Below are 9,198 nucleotides of genomic sequence, written 5' to 3'. Positions count from 1 at the left end.
TTTATTTATACCTAGGGAGAATGTCTATGTCGAGACGGTTTTTAGCCTTTCTCTCAATCCACCCGTTGGTCCCCCCAGTACGCTCCTCCGCTTAAAATAAAACGAATAGTCCCGGTATTTCAATGGCTACTTAAAATTTACGTCACCTAACGCGATGGAAATCAAACGCCGGTGACGTTTTGTCTTTCCCCCCGCGCGAGACGGGGGAAAGGCGTTCAACGTGCCCGGCGATTGTCGCAACATAATCATTCTTCTTAAATATAAATAAATACATTCTTGGTATAATATAATATATATTTATATTCATCTATAAAATTTCCTAATGCAAAAATGTCTAATCTAGTCCGTTTTTGGGGATTCAATTTTTTTTATTGACCCAAATCGCCGGATTTAAACTGCTTGGCCCCCCAACTTCTCAAACGTTCCTACACCACTGTTGAACATAATCATTCTCCCGAAGTAAATATATTCTTGGTTTACTATAAAGAGCAATGAAATATATGGTCAACTGGTACGAAAACGATCCAGCGTGAAATCAATCGAGCAAAAGTTCGAAGAAACCTTTAAATTTAATAAAATGTCTTCTACTTTGTTTGGTAACAAATCAAATGATTGATTTTGGGAAATAACTTACTTAATTTTTCCCACGTAGCTACAGAAATCAGTCGAATCATTGTTCTTCTACGTAATTAAATTCCTAAAATGAAAACACTTCCGACGCCGGGAATCGAACCCGGGCCTTCTGAGTGAGAGTCAGAGATCCTAACCACTAGACTACGCCGGAGAGGTTATAAAGATGCCTGGCAATCATCCAGCTTTTGATATCCGTATAGAATGTACTGTTCAAGGTTTATTTATAAATGACTTTATCAGAATATGGTGTTTTTTGAGTTGATTGAACCAAGTTCACTGAGATCTTGGAATAATTTTAGTTGATGACTACAAGGTGCTCTTTCAATAATAAATTTTGATCTTCCAGCTCTTTGAGGAAGTCCTGTAAATTTCATATTTTTTCTCCCTTCTAGACATTTTTTCTGCGTAACTTTTTCTTTTACTATAATTTTCGCTTCTAAGGGCACCTTTGCCACAACAATCGCATAAAATCATACAAAGTCCCCTAGGAGGGGTATTACAATCACCGTGTAGGTCTGTGTGTGTGTCTGTCTGTGGGCTGCGAACGCGTTACCGGGGCAAAGTCGAAAAACCGTGTTTGCAGTTTAAAGGGAGGCAGAACCACCGTGTGACGGTGAGCGTTAACGGATACATTTGCGGTTGGGGCGGGTTTGGTGGTTTTTTTCGTTAACGCTCACCGTCGCGACGGTTTCGACTCAGTTTTATTGGAAATTTTGTTATTGCAATGTTTATGTATATAGTGGGAATGTTGAGTTTGTGTTATGGCGGTTGTGGGTGACGAGTTTGTTGTGTGTGCGTTTTGTATGTATGGGTTACGGTACACGTCTCAAATCGTCCAAATGGCAGGGTTTCCACCAATTGTTCACGGTATTCGTCTTAGTATCAAATTGCGATTGCATCGAGCGGGATTCGAACCCGAGTCCTCCTACATGACAGGCAGACGTTCTACCACAGAACCACCGATACACGCTACGGTTCATTGAAAATTATAAACTCAGCTTAAGCGGAAGATTATATTTATAGTTTTTAAAGTCTACATTTTTTTACGTATGAAATTTTAAAGGTCAAATCTTGTTTTAGCGCAGTCAGCAGAGATAAGATGGTTAAAGGGTAGACCCAGAGGTGTTCCACTTAGTTAGTTTTTTGTAATTTATTTACGGGTTTTCTTATCGACTTAGATATAGTTGTATTAAAGGGATCCATCACTCACAACAGGGGGAGGCATAGGGGTAACATAAAATCCAGACTTGCAGTGTGCTTCAAAACCAGTTTTTTGTGACCAGTATGCCTTCCCCTGTTGTAAGTGAGGGATCCCTTTAATGCGGTGGCGTTCTCCATACCGTGTGACTCTCAAAACAAAATGCGGTGGCGTTGGTTTGACGTTTATTGATATAGTTTTGAACCGTTAAAATTCATTTATGAATACAATTTCAAGTGGTATACAACGCGATTTTTTCGTTTAGCTTACGTGTTTTCTTATCGGCTTTAAATGTGTGATACATTTTCATTAATGTGGTTACGTTGGTTTTATATTTTGAGATATGCGCTGTTGTAAAGCCCGAGGGGGAAATAACTCGCTGGAAATGTGTACACCAGATTACGTATTTCAAGAGATTACTTAAAAAAATTCGGGATTACCAAACACTACGCGGGATTACTTACTTCGAGTAATCCAAAGAATATTATCAGATTACGCGAGATTACTAAACATTACGCGAGATTACTAAAAATTACGCGAGATTACTAAAAATTACGCGAGATTACTAGAGATTACTGAAGATTACTAGAGATTACTGATATTACGCGAGATTACTGATATTACGTTTGATTCATTATGATTACTGATATTACGTTTGATTCATTATGATTACTGATATTACGTTTGATTCATTATGATTACTGATATTACGTTTGATTCATTATGATTACTGATATTACGTTTGATTCATTATGATTACTGATATTACGTTTGATTCATTCTGATTACTGATATTACGTTTGATTCATTATGATTACTGATATTACGTTTGATTCATTATGATTACTGATATTACGTTTGATTCATTATGATTACTAGAGATTTCTGATATTACGTTTGATTCATTATGATTACTAGAGATTTTTGATATTACGTTTGATTCATTATGATTACTAGAGATTTTTGATATTACCTGAGATTCAAAGAGATGACGTTATCGCAAGCGAGATTGAGTAAGTAAAGCAACATGCCGCTCCAGTATAACTTGATTTCCGTATGACATAATGAGAAGTTGAGTAAGTGCTTCGGGGCGGGACCAATCAAATGTGGCACGTATTCCCAATATTTTGAGTTAAATTGAAATATGGGGCTAAAAATTGTTACGTGACGTCAAAAAGATACGCTTTAAACTATACTAAAAACCGAATACTTTGATTGGTATTATAATTGTATCTCTTTGACTAGTATAAGTATAATTAACTTGGAATAAACTAATAAAAGACGCTAAATGACCGTGAAAGTGATGTCACGTGAAATCACACAAATGGCCTACTCCTCCTGTTTCTTCTGGTGACACATTATGGTATACCAAAAAGGAATTTCTACCACCTAAAATTGTATGAAGAGCAATTTCCGTTGTCTAAAATTATGAAATACAAAAGTATTCGACCTCGGAATTTGGCAGTAAAGCATATGATTTCATATGAAATGAAGAAGACGACAGAAATTGGTATTTGTATAAATTCAGAGGTCCTGTGATAGAATTTTACAAACCTATCCAAAATCACCATCTACCATACATGATTTTATTTTAAAGCAACAGGCGTGACGAATCTAATTCGGTTTTTAGTAAATATGTTTAAAGCGTTTCTTTTTGTAGTTACGAAATTATCATACCCCCAATATTTCAATTTCCTTGAAAATATTGGGATTAGGGGCCAAATTTGATTGTTCAAGGCAGAGTTGGTTCCACCAAAATGTAGTGATAAATCCCGCATATTGCTTTAACCAAGGAAGATAATAACAGGAAGAGACACTGGGCCGATTTCAGGGAATTGACGCCACATGAAGAATATCCCTCGGAATATCCGGTAAAATTGATAAACAAAATAAATAAATACCGTTTTAAAATTTTCCGGTATATTTCTATATTTATATCGGGCGAATCTTCCTGTATTGGCCGTGGTTGGGTTCGTTGTCTTGTGTGACGTGTCTCATGAAATTATTTCGCGCGATAGTGAAACGAATAAAACGAGGTAAAGTAGAACTCCTAAGCATATCTAAATGTTGGATCAGACTACAGAAGTTTCTACTGCAAAGAATTGAAATCAAGTGTGGGCTTAAACGCACTCTCGCAAGCTCAAATTTTGTGTTAGCGTCGAGTTCGGGACTACTTATTTTCTTTAAATTTTTTCTATTAGATAGTAGCGGCAATGAGAGTAGCGGAGGTTTCTCTAATTATGCTGTACAGCCAAAGGTAGCGGAGAGAGGATTTTCAGCCCCCTGAAGTGACTGATTTCTTACTCTTTGGGGCATATAGTTCATTCCTTGCCACATATACTTTTACTCTAAGGTTCGACTTTCACAATAAAGATTGAAGTGAGATTGGAATAGCTTGTAGCAGGCGTCGCGATAGACTCCATCGCCATCTCTTTTTAATAAAACAACTAAAAGCTACTTATGTGAGAAAATTCAGCCGGCGAGAGTGCGTTTAAGCGAGGGCTACGGATATTACTTGAGATTACTTTGGAATTACGGAGATTACTTGAGATTACTTTGGAATTACGGATATTACTTGAGATTATTTTGGTATTACAGATATTACTTGAGATTATTTTGGAATTACGGATATTACTTGAGATTATTTTGGAATTACGGATATTACTTGAGATTATTTTGGAATTACGGATATTACTTGAGATTATTATGAAATTACGGATATTACTTGAGATTATTATGAAATTACGGATATTACTTGAGATTACACAAATTACGGATATTACTTGAGATTACACAAATTACGGATATTACTTGAGATTACACAAATTACCTGGGATTACTACTGTGACTTTTTCTTGATTCCTTAGTATTTTAATTAACTTGTTACTTAGTGGGGTAATTATTATATATTTTTATATTGGTTATTTTTCTTGTTTGTTGATAATGTGGGTGATAATTCATGTCTACGATTTTTTATTTGCATTGATTTTTATCGGCTTCGTTGGGTTGTCGTCATGAGCCCACGCAGTTTTTATTAAAACTTTCACTTATAGTTGTGGTCTTCGCTTTAACTTAGGTTTTTCCATATAAATTTGATTGTTTAAGACCTATAATACAATGGGTTGGTTTTTCTCTGTGAAATAGTTTCTTGCAAGTATATTTAACGTGTCGTGAGCGTTCTAATAATTACAGGAAGTCTACGAGTCGTCCACTACCAGATGTCGAATATCGGAATATAGCTATTCCACGGTATCTTCATCAAGGGCGAGTGTTGAAATAAAATGAGAGTTAAAGATGCGGCAAATATTTCGTAAGCGAAAAAAATACAAATACCCTCTGTAGATATTTCTTTCATTAAAATTTGCTTCGTATTATATTTAACTAATAAAGTTGTACTGTAAATAGGGTTAAATTCAATTGAGCATTGTGTTAGTACGTCTAACTCACTGTTGTAACTACTTAATTTATAATATTCTGAATAAATTGAACTCGGTTGTTTCGGCTCAATTATTTTAATTATAATTAAAATTTTATACCGGGCGGCAGGGGCGTAGGAAGGTCTTTATTTCAGGGGGGGGGGGGCAAACCGATAAAACTCCAAGTCTTCCCCCAGTGTTGAAAAAAAGGCTATTTTTTTTCAAAGACAAGAACCCTCCAGATATAATTTTTTTTGTTATTGTTTCTCTTTTTGGGTGAGAATTTCTACGGGGGATCAAAGTTTTGTAAATTTTAGGTAATTAAAAGAAATAAAATTTTATTTCACTATTCTCAGTTTCTCACTGAAAAAAAAAAGAATCCATTGAATCCAAATACATGATAATTAAATAAAACGTTTTTATTCAAAATCAGAATATAAATGCTAGACCGAATAGCAATATTTGGATTCTAGATAAAACAAATTTGTTTTATTCAGGACTAGAAAAAAGCGGTACGCACTTAACTCAAATCAGATGTGGATAATTATGGTCAAATGCGTTAAAACCGTGGAAAATTCGATAATATTTTGGCTAAATTAAAAGTAATTTTTTTAGTAGGCTACTAAAATACTAAATGATATTATGTATATTTTTGGATTTTGACCAAGGTACGACGTCCCCGCCCGATGGACTATGGTATGAATAAAAGCAATTTCCAGGGGGGGGGGCATTTACATGGGTTGCCCCTCAGGACAAATTCCAGGGGGGGGGGGCAATGCCCCCCCTGCCCCCCCGGTTCCTACGCCGCTGCCGGGCGGGATTGAACCGGGATTACGTTTTCAGTAAATAACTCTGAATTTCGGTGATATATCTTTAAGGGTCATCTCGATAAATTAATACCACTTGGGACGATTCTTCCGAGGAGAGGTATATTTCGGCTTTCCAACTTGTTTCCGGTTACAGTTATTATTTCTCGATATCTTACAGCATACTCAATGTAAAATAAAAGTGCACCAATGTGCGTACAACACTCGTCCAATCCAGCCATGCATGTGCAATGTCCGGACTGAATAACCCCATACTCATTAGCAATGATCCAGGTTTTAAGAGGCATTTCTCTTAATCTTTGAGAATGAAAAACCTATGGGATATTTGTAAATAATTAGATATTTTTATACCTAAACAACCAAAATAAGTCAAAAATTGATATTTACTCTATACTTAACAAGGGCATTCTTAGAGTTTTCAAACACCGTAAGCGTGACTTGCTGAACAAAACAGAAACAAACTGGTTATATGCATCCAAAGCTTTATAATTTTTAAATTGCGCATGTGTAAAAGGATAAATTCCAGATATTAAATAATTGTATAGATCAGGATACAATATTGGCGGAAGATGTTCGAAATTGGTATTGGTGCCTTGATATTGATTTTCGACGATACAAATACACTCGCTTTTTTCAATTGGTAAGGGTCTAGACCATTTATAAAAGAAATTTTCTCAAGATACCTTTTCTTAATATCAGGCGTTAAACTTTCAAAGTAGAGTTTACTCGATTTACCCGTCGAGGGCTTTATTTCATTGGAAAACATGATTCAGTGCAGTGTTAAAATGGTTAAACTGTTACCATACTGACTGCCGTGATACGTAGAAGTCTAGTTAGCTGTCACTTTGAAAAACTATATGTATACCTTGACTTCACACCTATGCGACCCTCTTTCTTTCCCCAGCTGCCAAGTCCCTATTTTGCCTTTCTTTTTAATAATTTAATGACGTTTTCAGGATCTCCACGGTGGTAACTAATATTTACGGAGTGGTTAGCACTTTCGCCTGGCAGCAAGAGGAGCTGGGTTCGATCCCAATTTGTGGCACTGGGCGTAAACTCGGAACAACTCCTTCCGCGTTGAGTTTGCAAGTTCTCTCCCCACTGGTTAAAGGGGTTTTCCCTCGAGTTCTTCGGTTTCCCCTTCCATAAAAACTTGTTGAGGTTAACGTTAATAGTTAGTGTAGGGAGCTGTTGGCTCGCGTGGCATGAAGGGCTTGCCACCACCCTCCTACGCATTGTAACCCGGCCACCTGGATTATTGGCTTTAAAAGTCGCTTGATGACTTAGGCCTAGGGTGGTGCCTTGGCTCATTGGTTGGATGAAAAAAAAACACGAATTTAAATTCTGTTTGGCTGAGAAGGGGCATCTAAATTTACCGATTGGTCACTCGTACTAGGAAAATCCAGTATTATTTTTTTCGGCGGTGGCCTTACCGGACCCAAACTATTTTTTTTCGGGGATAGCTTAACCGCTACCCAGATCCCGACTTATTTTTTTCGGGGATAGTTTAACCCCTACTCAGATCCCAACTTATTTCTTTCGGGGTTAGCTGAACCCCTACTCAGATCCCGACTTATTTTTTTCGGGGATAGTTTAACCCCTACTCAGATCCCAACTTATTTCTTTCGGGGATAGCTGAACCCCTACTCAGATCCCAACTTATTTCTTTCGGGGGTAGCTGAACCCCTACCCAGATCCCGACTAATTTTTTTCGGGGATAGTTTAACCCCTACTCAGATCCCAACTTATTTCTTTCGGGGATAGCTGAACCCCTACCCAGATCCCGACTTATTTTTTTCGGGGATAGCTTAACCGCTACTCAGATCCCAACTTATTTCTTTCGGGGATAGCTGAACCCCTACTCAGATCCCGACTTATTTTTTTCGGGGATAGTTTAACCCCTACTCAGATCCCAACTTATTTCTTTCGGGGATAGCTGAACCCCTACCCAGATCCCGACTTATTTTTTTCGGGGATAGTTTAACCGCTACCCAGATCAAGACTTATTTTTTTCGGGGATAGTTTAACCCCTACTCAGATCCCAACTTATTTCTTTCGGGGATAGCTGAACTCCTACTCAGATCCCGACTTATTTTTTTCGGGGATAGTTTAACCCCTACTCAGATCCCAACTTATTTCTTTCGGGGATAGCTGAACCCCTACCCAGATCCCGACTTATTTTTTTCGGGGATAGCTGAACCCCTACCCAGATCCCGACTTATTTTTTTCGGGGATAGTTTAACCGCTACCCAGATCCCGACTTATTTTTTTCGGGGATAGTTTAACCCCTACTCAGATCCCAACTTATTTCTTTCGGGGATAGCTGAACCCCTACCCAGATCCCGACTTATTTTTTTCGGGGATAGTTTAACCCCTATTCAGATCCCAACTTATTTCTTTCGGGGGTAGCTGAACCCCTACCCAGATCCCGACTAATTTTTTTCGGGGATAGTTTAACCCCTACTCAGATCCCAACTTATTTCTTTCGGGGATAGCTGAACCCCTACTCAGATCCCGACTTATTTTTTTCGGGGATAGTTTTACCCCTACTCAGATCCCAACTTATTTCTTTCGGGGATAGCTGAACCCCTACCCAGATCCCGACTTATTTTTTTCGGGGATAGTTTAACCGCTACCCAGATCAAGACTTATTTTTTTCGGGGATAGTTTAACCCCTACTCAGATCCCAACTTATTTCTTTCGGGGATAGCTGAACTCCTACTCAGATCCCGACTTATTTTTTTCGGGGATAGTTTAACCCCTACTCAGATCCCAACTTATTTCTTTCGGGGATAGCTGAACCCCTACCCAGATCCCGACTTATTTTTTTCGGGGATAGCTGAACCCCTACCCAGATCCCGACTTATTTTTTTCGGGGATAGTTTAACCGCTACCCAGATCCCGACTTATTTTTTTCGGGGATAGTTTAACCCCTACTCAGATCCCAACTTATTTCTTTCGGGGATAGCTGAACCCCTACCCAGATCCCGACTTATTTTTTTCGGGGATAGTTTAACCCCTATTCAGATCCCAACTTATTTCTTTCGGGGATAGCTGAACCCCTACCCAGATCCCGACTTATTTTTTTCGGGGATAGTTTAACCGCTACCCAGATCCCGACTTA

At 38.0% G+C, this 9,198-nt stretch overlaps 1 non-coding gene across 1 annotated transcript; it reads right to left on the bottom strand.

Annotated features, from left to right (window-relative positions):
• Nucleotides 1-712: 712 nt before the first annotated feature.
• TRNAE-CUC (transfer RNA glutamic acid (anticodon CUC)) lies at nucleotides 713-784 on the bottom strand. Its single transcript has one exon. It is a non-coding gene; the product is annotated as a tRNA-Glu (tRNA).
• Between the last annotated feature and the right edge of the window lie 8,414 nt (nucleotides 785-9,198).

The sequence above is a fragment of the Leiobunum rupestre genome, chromosome 2 (genome assembly GCF_980474605.1).
Source record: "Leiobunum rupestre chromosome 2, qqLeiRupe1.1.hap1, whole genome shotgun sequence".
NCBI lineage: Eukaryota > Metazoa > Arthropoda > Arachnida > Opiliones > Sclerosomatidae > Leiobunum > Leiobunum rupestre.
Note: the sequence above shows the minus strand (reverse complement) of the source record. Positions and strands in the feature narration are given on the sequence as shown.